The sequence below is a fragment of the Cebus imitator genome, unplaced genomic scaffold (genome assembly GCF_001604975.1).
Source record: "Cebus imitator isolate Cc_AM_T3 unplaced genomic scaffold, Cebus_imitator-1.0 Scaffold72, whole genome shotgun sequence".
Taxonomy (NCBI): Eukaryota; Metazoa; Chordata; class Mammalia; order Primates; family Cebidae; genus Cebus; species Cebus imitator.
Genome location: NW_016107387.1, coordinates 5,287,941 through 5,304,148, shown reverse-complemented (window position 1 = coordinate 5,304,148; position 16,208 = coordinate 5,287,941). Strand labels below are relative to the sequence as shown.

The 16,208-nt window shown below is 46.4% G+C and overlaps 1 protein-coding gene across 3 annotated transcripts in view; it reads right to left on the bottom strand.

Moving 5' to 3' along the window:
• Positions 1-7,688, bottom strand: part of PIK3R5 (phosphoinositide-3-kinase regulatory subunit 5) — an 80,964-nt gene extending 73,276 nt beyond the window's left edge. For 2 of the 3 annotated variants that reach the window (XM_017531452.1, XM_017531453.1), the window contains exon 1: positions 7,555-7,688. The gene's annotated coding sequence lies outside the window, so the exon portion shown is untranslated. The remainder of the gene's footprint in view (positions 1-7,554) is intronic. The other variant, XM_037739588.1, reaches the window with a different exon arrangement.
• Positions 7,689-16,208: the final 8,520 nt, after the last annotated feature.

Below are 16,208 nucleotides of genomic sequence, written 5' to 3'. Positions count from 1 at the left end.
AAAAAAAAAAAAAAAAGAAAGAAAGAAAGAAAGAAAGAAAGAAAAGAAAATCCTAAAGAAAATCACAGCAAATCAAACCTAGCACAGTATTGAAAGAATAAAGCACCTTGACCCAATTGAGTTTATTCCAGAAATGCAGAGGGCTCAATATGTGGAAGCCAATGACTAATGTGCCAGATAAATCTATCACAAGGTGAAAGAATACAAGAGTTTCCTTGTAGATGATTAAAAAAAGTATTTGACAAATGTAACATCCATTCATGCTTTTAAATCTCCTTAGAAATGAGGAATTAAAGAAAACGTCCTTCACACATGGCACTTTACATCAAGGCACTGGTTCTAAAGAACTATGACTGCATCAGAGAAACAAAGCCCCAAGCTCATGCCAGTCCCTGGGAACTTGAGAGGCTGTAGACTTTTGTGGCAAAGAAACAGCCATGCCTGCCTCTGGGATCCACAGACTGTTTACATTCATGTGTGAGACCACAGACACATTTTCTCTCTCCCTCTTTAATCATCTTGGAAATGGGCTGAATTCAAAACTTGGTGAGAAATCCAACATAAGAGCAGTGGCCCAGTGTGCAGTCAAGAGCTGGCCCCCAGCATGCCGTTTCGGTGTTCTCACCAGTGAGTCGCCTTTGGCATCCTCTACACAGTTTTCATTATCCATCACTACCCTCAGCTTGCTTCTCACCACAGCTTCCTCCCACAGGGAGCTGTGCTGGGGATAATCCAAAGAAATCAGCATGGAGAGAGTCATGTTTTCTAAAACAGGGGTTATTAACCTGGGTCCCTTGGTGAACTGCAGAGATCCAAGAAGACCTTAGAATTTTATGCAAAACTTTGAGAGAGTAAGACTGTGTGTGTGCTTCTAGGGGATGAGAGAGGAGATGACCTATCACTTTCATCAGTTTTTCAAAGGGGCCCACTATCTAGAGAGAGTTTGAGACCCTTGAAGACCATAAGTGTAGATGCAATCTGGCTGTTGCAGAACGTATCCCCAGGAGGCTGGCTGGCTCACGGGCTTGGGTGGAAGCGGCTGTATGGAGATTTGCCTGAGAAGAGCCAAACCACCAAGCCACACAGGAACACATGCCCAGACCAAAAACCCAGTGATACATCTGCACAGACTTCATGGTTCTGGGGAGACAGCTTTGGAGGAAGAAGGGTATGGAAGCTGGACAAGTGATGTCCTAGATGAGACAGACAATCCCCAGCAGCATTTCTGAACCCTCCCAGAACAGCGGCTCCTAAGAGGGACACAGTGAAGGCCTGGCAAACAGCACCATGGAGTTTTCTGTGGATGGAACTCCCTGAGCTGTTGATAGAGATGCGCAAATGCAGAGGCCTCCTGAGCGGGACATGCTACCCTGAGTGGGTGGGACACGCTATCCTGAGTGGGACATGTTATCTGGTGATGGTCAGTGGAAAGGAGAAGACAGGTCCCTCATTAGTATTTATGACCTCAGCGTTCATAAGCTGGACCTTGGAATACAGGGGGGACAAGGAAAGTGGAAATGAGTCCCTGGTCTGTGTCAGACATCAAGTAGGGTGCTCACCAGCAGTGTCATCATCTGATCTTCACAGGAGAGGGGGCTCACATACCCCACACACGAGCTGTTGAAAAGAAGGCTGAAGAGAACGCACCCAAAGAGCCCTTAGCCAGTATCCTCTCAACGGTAGGTATTGTTATTATCATTGTTATGACTTTCTTTTATAGCTTTCAAGTCTTAACTCAAATACGACTTCTTCAGAGAAACCTTTCCTTAACCCCCCAACTATATTGAGTTCCCTTTCTGTAATCTCACAGCATCCCGTAATTCTCACAATTATAATTAAACAATATGTGTGTTGCGTATCTTGTCCACAAGATTGTGAGTTCCACAGGGCAGGAACATTGCCCGTCTTGCTCAGCATCCTCAGAGCCTAGCACATGCCTGACACACAGAAGCTGAGTTCCATGCAGAATTGTTGAATGAACAAGTGAAATGTTAGTGATGAGGCAGGGGCCACAGAAAGCATCAAATGTCAGATTTCCATCTTACAGATGGGGACACGAACACCTAGAGAGGAACGTGGACTTAGCCAAGATCATGTGGCTAGGAGTGGGGGAGCCTGACAGAAACAGGGCCCCCTGACTCCATGTGAGGCCACCTTTAGCCCTCACACTCCAGCCCTGCCCCCCACAAGGAAACCACACAAGCTCATTTGCCTAGGTCAACAACAACTAGGATGACTCCGGAGGACATGAAAATGAAAAGCATACCACTCCCTCTGGACCCCACCCCCAGCCCAGTCCCCCACCCTATCCTGTGATCTGGCAACTTTTGCTGTCGCTGTGCGTGGACGCCTTGCCTGAGATCCCAGGGAGTTTCAGGATGACAGCTCAATGCCATGCTGAACATCAGGTGGCCGGGCTGAGCAGGCCATAGCTGTGCCAGGTCACTGGTAGGCCAGGGTGGTCAGTGCCACAGTGCAAAGACATAGAAAGCACAATGAAGGAGGGGGTGGTCAGCTGAGGGGCAAGGAAGGACAACAGGGAGGGATTCGGAAGATGAGGCTTGAGCTGGGCTTGGAGGAGGAACTGGCAGTTTACCAGGCAGGCAAAGGCAGGGAAACGCAATGTGGGGAGAAGCAACAGCACCTGCAAAGATACAGAGGTCTGCTCGGGCTACGGGAGAGGAAGCAAGAGGGGTGGACCTGGGATGGGTGGTGGGTGTGGATCATCTCTGGAGACACATGCAGCTCTGCAGGGCTTTCAGCTGAAAAGTGACTCACGCAGTGGCTCACACCTGTAATCCCAGCACTTTGGGAGGCTGAGGCGTGCAGATCACCTGAGGTCAGAAGTTCGAGACCAGCCTGGCCAACATGGTGAAACCCCATCTCTACTAAAAATACAAAAATTAGCCACGCATGGTGGTGGGCACCTGTAATCCCAGCTACTCGGGAAGCTGAGGCAAGAGAATCACTTAAACCCGGGAGGCAGAGGTTGCAGTGAGCTGAGATCATACTACTGTACTCCAGCCTGGGCGACAAGAGTGAAACTCCATCTAAAAAAGTAATAGTACAATAAAATAAAAAAGAAAAGTGACTCAGCAGATGTGTTATCTTACATCACCATGGCAGCAGGAGAGAAGCTCCCATGGAAGAAGGCGTCTCCCACGGATGCCAAACTCTAGTGCCCAAAGTCCAGCATCCCACTTGGTAGACTCAGAAGACTCAAGAAGGACCCAGGATCTTCTCTGTGCCATGGAAGTCACCCATTTTGGCCAGGGTGCAGTAGCTCATGCCTGTAATCCCAGCACTTTGGGAGGCTGAGGCAGGCGGATCACTGGAGGTCCAGAGTTCAAGAGCAGCCTGGCTAACACGGTGAAACCCTGTCTCTACTAAAAATACAAAGCTTAGCCAGCTGTGGTGGCAGGTGCCTGTAATCCCAGCTAGAGGCTGAGACAGGAGAATTGCTTGAACCTGGGAGGCGGAGGTTGCAGTGATCCGAGATCACGCCACTGCACTTCAGCCTGGGCACCAAAGAGAAACTCCATCTCCAAAAAAAGAAAGAAAAAAAGAAAAGAAAAGAAAGAAAGTCAACCATTTCTTCCCGTTCAGCAGCCCCCAACCCCCTTTTGGGTGTAACTTGCTATAGCTGTGATTCACTTATCTGGAAGTCACTTAACCAGTAACCTCAACTATCCAGAACCTAGCTGTTATCCTAGAGGCAGGCAAACAAACAAAACCACCTCCTGGCCACAATTCATGCCCCCAAAATTGTGCTGTATGGGGCATGCGCTCGACACCTACAGGAGCACCTAGGCCACCACTTGGGCTTGGTCATATCTGGTTAAGAGCAGACGCCAGTCAGCCCAGCTCTGGCACCTCGTACACATGTGGCCTTGGCCCTCAGTTTTCTCACATTTGAAATGGGGCCAATAGTTGTAGCTACCTCAGAATGTGACAGTGCAAATAAAGGACATGACATACTTAGCACAGTGCCCAACAGCATGAAGTCATAGCCAAAAGAGAAGAGGATGGGGAGCAGGATGAAAGAGAAAGAACCGTGAATGGACAAAATGACACAGGGTACAAAAGAGAATGGCAGGCCAGAACCATTTGATGAAAATTTCATGAAATTATTACATCATATCCAACGTGTTACATTTATAAATGCAAGCAGCATATTTTACAAAGATTTCTTGTTTTTTGTTTTGTTTTTTTTTTGAGATGGAGTTTCGCTCTTGTTACCCAGGCTGGAGTGCAGTGGCACGATCTCGGCTCACTGCAACCTCCACCTCCTGGATTCGAGCGATTCTCCTGCCTCAGCCTCCTGAGTAGCTGGGATTACAGGCATGCACCATGACACCCAGCTAATTTTGTATTTTTAGTAAAGACAGGGTTTCTCCATACAGGTCAGACTGGTCTTGAACTCCCAACATCAGGTCATCTGCCCACCTCGACCTCCCCAAGTGCTCAGATTACAGGAGTCAGCCATCATACCTGGCCAAAGATTCCTTTTAAAATGGAATACAATTAAAAGTTATGATACTTAGAAGGTAGAGCTGCTGGAAAAGTTAATGTATGAAAGCAAAGAGAACAACATAATTCCATGTGAACCTGTGTATTGCTAACACCCCCAAATCTGTAAATAATACATTATATTTAATAGAATCTAAGATGTCACCAATTGTAAGATGCACCATTATTTTGTGTGGCACTAGGAGGAAATATTGTTGCCTATTATAGTTGGAAGATGCCATAAGCAGTAACATGCACCTTGATTTCAGTGTTGCTCAAATGTGAAAATATGTACATCTTCACATTGATGAAACATCCTACTACACAATATATGTTTGCTATGGGAGGGTATCATCTTCCCTGTGGGAAGAAGTCAGATGTAGTATTTCCTTTGTCTCCTCCCACCTCATCTATGTCTGAAACTCAAAAATCAAATTAAACCTCTCTGTTCATTTGCTAAGGATCACTCTATCTTGTTCTTCCATGAGCTTTCTCTGTTTTTTAAATTTTATTTTCGGGTTTTTTTTTTTTTTTTTTTTAAGACAGGGTCTCACTCTGTTGCCCAGGCTGGAATGCAGTGACACGATCACAGCTCACTGCAGCCTCCAACTCCTGGTCTCAAAGCCTTGGCCTCCCAAAGTGCTGGGATTATAGGCATGAACCACTACACCTGACCATCTTTCTTTCTTAATACATTGGTTCAGGCTCTTAGCTCACTAGCTGAAGCCAAAGAGGTGTTCTGGTTCTCAGAGGTCCCATAGGACCAGCCAGCTCAGCCCCTTGGGATGAGCTTCTTTGAAGAAAGGCCAAGTCAGCACAGCTTGAGCGCTCAGTGGAACCCAAGTTGGGGCTTCCAAACTCTTGACTGCCCAGGCAAAACAGCTCCTGGCTCTCCTCCTCTCCCACTTCTCAGCCAGCAGTCCCCTGATGGATAGCTAACACAGGGGTATGGAGCAGCCTGCACCCCTGCCTTCTCATTTTCACACCAACATCAACCCCAAACACTCTTGTCACCCAATGTCACCAGTTAGCATCCAATCTATTCTCCTTTTGTTTGAGACAGGGTCTCTCTGTGTCTCCCAGGCTACAGTGCAATGAAGTGATCATAGCTCACTGAAGCCTCAAACTGCTGGGCTCAAGCAATCCTCCCACTTAAGCTTCCCTAGTAGCTGGGTCACCTGTTACTCTTCAGGGCAACAATAAGCAGTAAATGGGAGGGAGGAAAGGCAAGCAGGGAGGCAGAGACTGTCTGCTTCTACTGCAGCCTGAGGAGGGAAGACAATGAATCATCCCTCTCCTAAGCCAGAGATGAAAGAGGGAGGTTCTTAAAACCCCAATGAGGCCCAGCACACAAAGACCCTGAGCCTTCCTGGCCCCATAGTCCTGGCTTATTCAGCTTCAAAAAGCAAGGGAGGGTGTCGTGAAGCAGAAAGACAGCTCAACCATCCAAAACTGTCTTGTCTTCCATGGGTCTCCAGGTGAAGATCCACACCACTGCAGCCACACTGAGGAACCACGGAAGCCAGTGTTCTACAAACATCCACGGAGCATCTCCCGCGTGCAGCCATTCTCATCATACATGCCTCACTTAATTTTCCACACTGGGACAGGCACAGTGGCTCGTGCCTATAATCCCAGCACTTTGGAAGGCCAAGGTAGATGGATTGCTTGAGCTCAAGGAATTGGAGACCAGCCTGGGCAACATGGCAAAACCCTGCCTCTACAAAAAAATACAAAAATTAGCTGGGCATGATGGTGCTGACCTATAATCCCAGCTACATGGGATGCAGAGGTAGAGGATTACTTGAGCCTGAAAGTTTGAGGCTGCAGTGAGCTGTGATTATGCCACTGCACTCCAGCCTGGGTGACCGAGCAAGACCCTTTCTCAACAATAATAATAATTCCACACAGCTCTGCGCGTTAGTATGAGAGTCCATTTTACAGATAAGGAGACTGAGGCTGGATTGGGGGGACAGTGTGATGCTGCAGGTCACACAGCTGGATCTGGTTGGAACTTGGGTGTCTTTTCCACATCATGCTTAGTTCCCAAGCAACGGCTTCAGCATCACCACTTAAGGAGCTCATTAAAATGTTTGAAAAATACAGATTCCAGATCCTATCCCTGGAAAGCCATGTTGTAGAGCCGGCTCCAAGAGAATCCCGAATACAGTCAGCTCTGGGAGCCAGCGCCTTACAGGTGGTCCAGAGGGTAGGAAGGAGAGTGTAGGGTGAGTGAGAACACAGGGAGGAAAACGAGGGTGTCAGTCCAGAGGGGACCTTGGAGGCAGGCTTGGCCTACTTTTAGCCCTCATTCTGCCTGAACCCACCCTCCTCTCCACTCAGTCTTGTTAACTCATACCACATCCTGCTGCTTTAATCTCGCCTTCCTTTTCCTTCTGAACAATCTCCTTCCTCCTACTGACCTGAACTTTTTGTGTATTTACCCCACGCCGGGATGGGCCAGCACGCGCGCACGCACATGCACACATACACACACAGTCACGCGGGGAAGCCCAGTGTGTAAACACAGATCCTCTGAGAATGGCAAGCGTGCATTTCTCTAGGAGAGCAGCCGCGTCTGGGGCCAAGGCTGGCTAATTAGCAGGCTGAGCTCGACGGAGGGCGCCTTACCCCGGCACTTCCATAACTCCCGGGTTCTGACGGCACAGGAAGCCCTGATGCCCACGCTCACGGGCAGTTCCCCGCCAGAGCTGGCAGGGTCCCTGACCCCACGACACAGGGCGACCTGTGTCGGAGGCAGGAGGCTGAGGACCCAGTTGCACAGAGGCGCACGGCAGAGGTTACTCGGATAACGATGTGGGGTCCCCGCGACGCCCATTAAGTCTCTGGGGTGACCTGGAGCGCAGGTTTGCAGACCCGCTGCCCCGGCGTGGGCCCCGTCCACGGGGCCCGAAGACAGCAGGACCTGTCCAGCCCGGTGCTTCGGTGCAGCCCACTCTGCCCGACGGTCCCCAGCTTGCTCCGGCTCTGCCTGGAGCTCTCACGCGTGCCCTCCGTACCCGCCCTGGCCGCCCAGCCACACACCTGCCGTCCCCGCCGGGCGCCGAGCCCCTCTCCAGTGGCGACTCCCTGCGATTCGGGTGACAGTCGGGACCACCGCGCCCCAGCTGGAGCCGCGCGGCCCGCCCCAGCATCTGCCTCGCCTGGGCTCCTCCGGCGGGCGGGGGCGGGGCCTGTCCGGGGCGGGGCCTGTCCGGGGGCGGGGCCGGGCGGGGAGGGCGGGGCCGACCGCGGAGCCGGCCTCTCCCGCCACCTGGTGCGCATCAGCCAGGTGCGCGCGGGGCCCCGCATCCTCTGGGTCACGGCCCCCAGTCCGCAGTGCATCGGAGAAGCAGCCCTGGCGCTGACTCGCCAGCCCTCGGAAGAAGCAGACCCAGGCCGGTGCACGGCCTTGGCCCGAGGGGCGCCCGCGCGGAGCACCAGCGAGCCCCCAGCATTGAGGGGAGGTTAGGCCCCCGCGTCCGAAGCGCGGCTCTGGCCCCGCAGCAGGGCTGGGGGAAGCAGGGGGACAGGCCTGGGGTGGGGTGGGGGGCTTCGGGGAAAGACGAGAAAGAGGAAGCTCCGACGAGCTGCTTCCTTCTCTCACTGCGACCCACTTCCTCTTCCTATTTCTATTTTCTTTGGGTGCTCTTAACCCTTAAAATGCCTGCACCCCTTTTGTGCGGACGGGATCTTGACCTGCACCCTTCTGTAGGGACCTTCCTAGAAATGCCAGCCAGTCCCAGCGTTCAGCACTGTTGCTCCAGCCTCTGGCTGGACTTCCCGCCCTCCGTGGCCGGCACCTGAGTGGGCGACTGTCACCTGAGTTGTTTCCCAGCCCCTGGGGAAGGGAGTGGAGGTGTGAGGAGTTGCTGCCTCCAGGGTCAAGACCCTTTTCTTGCCTCCCCTTTTTCTTCCACAGACGACGTGGCAAGAGTTGGAAGCACTCCTCTGGGAGTCCCGCAGGACACTGCCCTTCTTATACCTCCTTTCCCTCGTTTACAAAATGGGGATAAGAAGATTGGCTACTGCTTGCAGAGCCCTTGCAATGAAGAATAGCACTTTATGTGAGGGTTAACAAAGGGCAGCGCTGAAATCTCCACTTCCACTATTGAATGGAACTGTGTCATAATATCTGTTAGAGGCGTGCAAACTCGGCCACAAGGTCATGGTCATACGTTATTGTCGGTCAAAAGCCGCAGCCCTACCTGAGGCTTTCAGAGATGCGAACTGGGATCTCTTTTCTTTTGAAAATGACTTTTCTTTTCCTGACTCCCGAAATACCAAGAAAAAGCAACTTCCCCAAATGGACAGAAACAGAAAGCACCCTTGGGTGAACACAGAGGCCTGGTTCCAGCCATCGTTAGAGGTGGGAAGGAACTCAGACCCTCTCTCCGAACTCATCCACCATCCCGACCCCACACGTCACCCTTTCACAGAGAAGGAACCAGAGCCACGGAGGGCTGAGAGAGGACTTGATAAGGATCCTAGTCCTCTGTCTCCCCTGACCCCACCTTTTCCACCACAAATATACTGGCATTTGGAGGAAGAGGAGAAGAGGGAAGGTACAGACGGTGCAAAGGAGGAAAAGGGCAGAACTGCTCTGGAATCAGGAATTCAGTAGCAAGAACCACACAGCGTGTGTCAGATGGAAATGTTGGATTAGGAGAGCACTTGGGAAGGCAATCTGCCAGAGGAATTATGAGACACCTGGCTTCTGAAAATGGAGGAAAAGCTGCAACAGAGTGGCTCATTGGTGCTCACTCCCAGGGCGCTGAGCATCCCAGGAAGCCAACTTGATCCCATCCTACATCAGAAGTAGGCATTCTCTCCACCTGCATGTTATTCCACCCTATCAACAATGAGTTCTGTCTGTGTCTCCTTGTCCCAGATCTGATCAGCACCTGACACCTATCCATCCTCCATTTCCCACCTTCCCAAAGCTGCTGGAAAGACTCTGAAAGATACCTCTGTCACTCATTAGGCATCTGATTATGTACCTCTTTGTACAACTCCTTTGTTGCTTTGTTTTGAAATGTTTGGCTATTTGAAATTACTCTCCTTCCTTTCACTGCCTAATGTTTTCAAAGAGTAGTCAACCCCTGTCTCTACTTCCTCATCTTACGTTTATTCCTCAATACTCTGAACAAATGCCACCAGGGAAACCCCAAATGTCAACTCCAATGGTTTCATTTTCTTACCTCACTAGAGCACTTGGCACTCCTTCTTGAAAATCCCCTCCTTGACTTCTCCTCCACCTCTGACCATGATTTCTGTTTTCTCCTTCTGGCTTCATTTCTTCATCATCCCTTAAACATTGCAACGCTTGAGGTTTTAGATGAAGCTGTTTCTCTTCTCCCTAGGCAATCTCATCCATTCCCATCATGCTGATCCTTCCCAAACTATCACCCAGACTTCTCTTTTGAGCTCCAGATCTATAATCCCAAGTGTTCTCTATACATCCGTACCTAGATAATCAACCTGAAAGCCTTTGAATTACTCCATGCCCTAAAATGAATTCCTCATCTTCTCTTAAGGGCCTTCTCCTGCTTTCCCTATCTCAATTGACATTATTACTATTCACCAGTGGATAGTAAGGTTTCCAGTAACTTATAGCCAGAATATATAAAGAACTCCCACAACTCAAAAGTAGTAGACAAACAGTCTAATTTTTAAATGGGCAAAAGAGGCCAGGTGCAGTGGCTCATGCCTGTAATCCCAGCACTTTGGGTGGCCAAGGTGGGCAAATCACCTGAGGTCAGGAGTTCGAGACCAGCCTGACCAACATGGTGAAACCCCATGTCTACTAAAAATACAAAATTAGCCAGGCATGGTGGTACATGCCTGTAATCCCAGCTACTCGAGAGGCTGAGGCAGGAGAATCACTTGAACCTGGAATGTGGAGGTTGTGGTAAGCCGAGATCACGCCATTGCACTCCAGCCTGCATTACAAGAAGAAAACTCCATCTCAAAATAAATAAATAAATAAATAAATAAATAATAGGCAAAAGACACTTCACCAAAAAAAGATATGAGAATGGCCAATAAACACATGAAAAGGTGCTAACATGATGAGTCTTTGGGGAAATGCAAATTTAAACCATAAGTGACTACTGCCATTAGAATAGCTAAAATTCATACTGAAAACATTAAATGTTGGCAAGGATTTGGAGGAACTGGAATGCTCATATGTTGCTTGTAGGAGTGTAACATGGCACAACAGGTTTGGGAAACTGATTGGCAGTATCTAATAAAGTTAAATATACATCTACCTAGAACCCAGAAATTTCACTCTTAGGTATATATCCAAGATAAATGAATGTATATATCCCCACAGAAACATGTATATATATATATATATATATATATATATATATATATATATATATATGAATGATTACAGCAACTTTGTTTTTAATAGCCCCAAACTGGAAACAATCCAAATATCATTAACAGTGGAATGCATTTTTTTTTAAGTGTGGGATATCCATACATTGGAATGCTACTCAGCGGTAAAAGGGAATAAATGACTGAGGCATGTGTCAACATAGGTGAATCTCACAAAAATTATGTTGAGCAAAAGAAGCCAGACACAAAAGAAAATATAGTGCAAGATTCCATTTATATGAAGTTCAAGAACCAGCAAACTAATCTATAGCAACAGGAGTCAGAATGATAATTATCTTGGCAGCAGGGAACAATTTAACCAGAAAGTGGACAGAGAGTGAACTTTCTGGGGTGGTATTTTTATCTTGATGGTGGCTAAATCGTGTGTACCTATGAACAAGTTAGTGAGATGTTCACTTAAAAGTTGCATATTCTCTCTTTGTAAATTATATCCCAGTACATAAAATATGTGGGAAAAGACAATCCACATTGGTCTCCCTGTCACCCAGTGCAGTGGCATGATCAGAGCTCACTGCAGTCTCAAACTCCTGGCTCAGGCATGTTTGGCTTATTATTATTATGATTTGGTAGAAACGGAATCTTGTTATGTTGCTCAGGCTGGTCTCAAACTCCTAGGATTAAATGATTCTCCCACCTTGGCCTCCCAAAGTGCTGGGATTACAGGTGTCAGCCACTGTGCCTGGCTAACATTGGACTTTTTTATCTTCATTTTCTTCCCTCTCTGTTCCACCTGCTTAAAATACCTCTCTTCACTGATTTACTTGATTGAATACTTATTGACTATTCATGATAATCAGCAGAACCACCTCAATTTCTATTCCAGAGTAAATATAGATTCCTTCCTGGTAAAAATGAGCAAAGAGAGAAAAACCAGTGATATGAGAACACAAAAAGATTCAGGCTTTCAACATAAAGGAACATGATCAGAGAAAATTAGTTTCCTTTTAAATGAAATTTCCACAAGAAGAAGAGAAAAAACAATTTTAACATATTTCTCTTTTATGTTTTTAATAATATTTGGAAGGATATTGCACTTGCAAGTGCAGTGGATTAAGAAATTACAAACTGAAATTACAAAGAATCATTAAGATATTACAAACTAAAATTAGGAAACATTTTCAGTTTGCTAAATTTAAAGCTCAGTAGAAACAATGAACAGAAGATCTAAAGAAAGCTGAATGTATGACCTAGAACAGAAGCTTGAAAATTTATGCTAGAATTCAGAAGAGAAAAGATGATCTGTAATGGCTAGACTATAGAGGTCTAATATGCATGTAACAGTAATTCCACATGGAGAAAGAGGAGAAAAATAAAATATAGGGCAGAAGAAATTTTCTCTGAACCAAAGAAGGATTTGCGTCTTCTACTGAATATCTTAACTTTCCTGGTAAGATATATTACCAGAAATTGACTTGAGAAAAGACATACCCTGAATAGACCAATAACTGGGGAATTGTATAAATTATCAAAGAACATCTCTCTTGAAAGTCTCCATGTCTTGGTAGTTTCATGGATGACTTCTAACTTTTTTTTTTTTTTTTTTGAGACAGAGTCTCTTTCTGTTGCCAGGCTGGAGTGCAGTGGCGCGGTCTTGGCTCACTGCCACCTCCACCTCCCGAGTTCGAGCAACTCTCCTGCCTCCGCCTCCTGAGTAGTTGGGACTACAGGCGCATGCCACCATGCCCAGCTAATTTTTGAATTTTTAGTAGAGATGGGGTTTCACCATGTTGGCCAGTGTGGTCTTGATCTCTTGACCTCATGATCCACCTGCCTTGGCCTGACTTCTATCAGATTTTGAAAGACAGAATTCTACCATGCTTTTAAAAAATACTACAGTGAAACATATAGTATGCTAACCTTTCATGTAAACAAGAAAGAGAGACCATCCTGGCTAACCCCATCTCTACTAAAAATACAAAAAATTAGCCAGGCCTGGTGGCATGCACCTGTAGTCCCAGCTACTCAGGAGGCTGAGGCAGGAGAATCATTTGAACCCAGGAGGCAGAGGTTGCAGTAAGCCAAGATCACACCACTGAACTCCAGCCTGGGCAACAAGGAGAGACTTTGCCTCAAAAAAGAGAAATAATAAAATATGCATGTATCTTCTCATTTGTGGAAAAAGAAGTATAGGAAGGATAAACAAGAAACTGATGAGATTGGTTACCTACAGTGGATACGTAGGGATGGTATGGAAAGAATGAGGGAATGGGAGTGAGGATAGAAGGGATGGGAAAAATGACAATTCTCTGAGTATGCTGTTTGTATAGTTATGACTTTGAGGACCATGATACCGCTACACATATCCCCATCTCACCCTAAAATAGTAAGTTTACATCAATCAGGATGTGATGGGAACCCAATATTGAATATGAACAGTAACAAATAAACCTAACTCTATTACAAATGAATGATGTAACCATATTGAGGAAGAAGGCAAAAGGAACTAACCAAGTAACCTAGAAAACCATATTTTGACTACATACCATAAGGCTAATATAGTTTGGATGTGTGCCCCATCCAAATCTCATATTGAAATGTAATCCCCATTGCTGGAGGTGGGGCCTGTTGGAAGGTGAGTGGATCATGGGGGCAGATTTCTCATGAATGGTTTTGCACCAACCCTCTTGGTACTGCCCATTTGAGAGTGAGTTCTCATGAGATCTGGTCATTTAAAAGTGTGTAGTACCTCCCCCCTTGCTCTCTCTTGCTCCTGCTCTGACCATGTGACATGCAAGCCCCAACTTTGCCTTCCACCGTGATTGTGAGCTTCCAGAGGCCTCCCCAGAAGCAGAAGCCACTATGCTTTCTTTACAGCCTGCAAAACTGTGAGCCAAATAAACCTCTTTTCTTTATAAAAAGTGTCCACTCTCGGCCAGCTGCAGTGGCTCACACCTGTAATCCTAGCACTGTGGGAGGTTGAGGCAGGTGGATCACAATGTCAGGGGTTCAAGACCAGCCTGGCCAACATGGTGAAACCCTGTCTCTGCTAAAAATACAAAAATTAGCCGAGTGTGGTTGCAGGTGCCTGTAATCCCAGCTACTCAGAGGCTGAGGCAAGAGAATTGCTTGAAAGGGGAAGTTGGAGGTTGCAGTGAGCCAACATCACACCACTGCACTCCAGCCTGGGCAAAAGAGGGAAACTCTGTCTCGAAAAAAAAAAAAAAATTACCCAGTCTCAGGTGTTTCTCTATAGAAACATGAGAATGGACGAACAAAAAGGCTAAAGACAGAGAAAAAAAACCACACAGACACACATACAACTTGTACCACATTGTGTTGGTGTTGCTGCTTAAGGGGTCTGTTCTCTAATTAGCAAATCTATTTATCATATATACATGAAGATTGAACAGATAAGTAAATATATCATTAATAATGAAAGCCAAGTTTTTTGGTGTTGAGGAAGGAAGTTACAAATAAGAAAAGGTAGAAGGCTAGAATGAATGTTGTGGTGTTAGATGAGAATTGGAGATATCAGTATATACTCATGGTTTTTAATAGTTAGATACATAGATAAATATATAGATAAAAAGATATAGATGTATGTGTATTTCCCAGCTCTGATGAGGAAACCTATAGGTGATGATATCCCACTAATAATGAGCACACCTAGCTTCCCAATCTTGGTTTCTAAATATCATTCTCCAATAAAAGGAACCAGGGCTCCTAGCAGGAACGTCTGATTGAAGGGCTGTGACAGGGAAAGAACAAGATGAATCTAGAACATCCTGTGGTACTAGAAAATAATAAAGTGCTCAAAAAATGATTAGTGTTTGTCAAAAGAACACAATAACCAACTTGAAGGGGCTCTCAGTGACCAACTCCAGAACAAGTTGAGTAACACAATAATGATAGTTATGGATTGTAGCTCATAGAATAAAATAAGTATCCAAGAGTCCATAGTGACATAAAAAATTGGATAAATAAATACATGGGAGAGAAATGACAACACTTTCTCTCTTGTTTTGGAATACAGATTTTTAAAAATTATACTTTAAGTTCTGGGATACATGTGCAGAAGGTGCAGGTTTGTTACATAGGTATACATGTGCCATGGTGGTTTGCTACACCCATCAACCCATCATCTATATTAGATATTTCTCCTAATGCTATCCCTCTCCTAGCCTCCCACCCCCTGACAAGCCCCAGTGTGTGATGTTCCCCTCCCTGTGTCCATATGTTCTCATTGTTCAACTCCCACTTACAAGTGAGAACTTGAGGTGTTTAGTTTTCTGTCCTTGCATTGGTTTGTTGAAAATGATGGTTTCCAGGTTCATCCATGTCCCTGCATAGTATTGAACATGAGAACATGAACTCATCCTTTTTTATGGCTGCATAGTATTCCATGGCAAATATGTGCCACATATTCCTTGCTATTGTGAACAGTGCTGCAATAAATATATGTATGCATGTGGTAACCCTTTTTTTACAGTGGAATGCCAGTGAACACATGTAGAAGGAAGATGGAAGCAGAAAATCACCGTTTGGTAAACATCGCAGTAACAATTTTTATAGGCAAGAATCGTCAGTGGGCCAGGCACAGTGTCTCACACTGTGGGAGCCTGTAATCTCAACACTTAGGGAGGCCGAGGTGGGTGGGTCACCTGAGGTCAGGAGTTTGAGACCAGCCTGGCCAACATGGTGAAACCCCGTCTCTACTAAAAAAGTACAAAAATTAGCTGGGTGTAGTGGTGAGTGCCTGTAATCCCAGCTACTCAGGAGACTGCGGCAGGAGAATCTCTTGAACCCCAGCCTGAGTAACAGAGCAAGACTCTGTCTAAAAAAAAAAAAAAAAAAAGAATCATCAGTGGATGCTAAATACAGTGAGCAAAACTATGATGATAAATGGTGCTATGGTCTGAATGTGTCCCCTCAAAAATTCATACATTGAAGATTAGCCCCCAAGGTGATGGTATTAGAAGGTGGGACATTTGGGGAGGTGATGAGGTGTAGGTGATGAGGGTAGAGCCCTCATGATTAGAATTAGTGCTCCTATGAAAAGAGGCCTAAGGGAACTACCCCTTACCGTGTGTTGCCCCACGTGAGGACACAGTCAGAAGGTGCCGTCTATGAGGATTGGGCCCTCACCAGACATCATATCTGCTAGTACCTTGATCTTGGACTTCCCAGCTTCCAGAACTATGAGAAATAAATGTTTGTTGTTTATAAGCTACCCAGTGTATGGTTTTTTGTTTACAGCAGCCTGATCAAACTAATACAGATGGGACATTTGCTTAAAGTAGCTCCCCACAAGGTACTTTCTTTTTCTTTTTTCCCTTTTTTTTTTTTTTTTT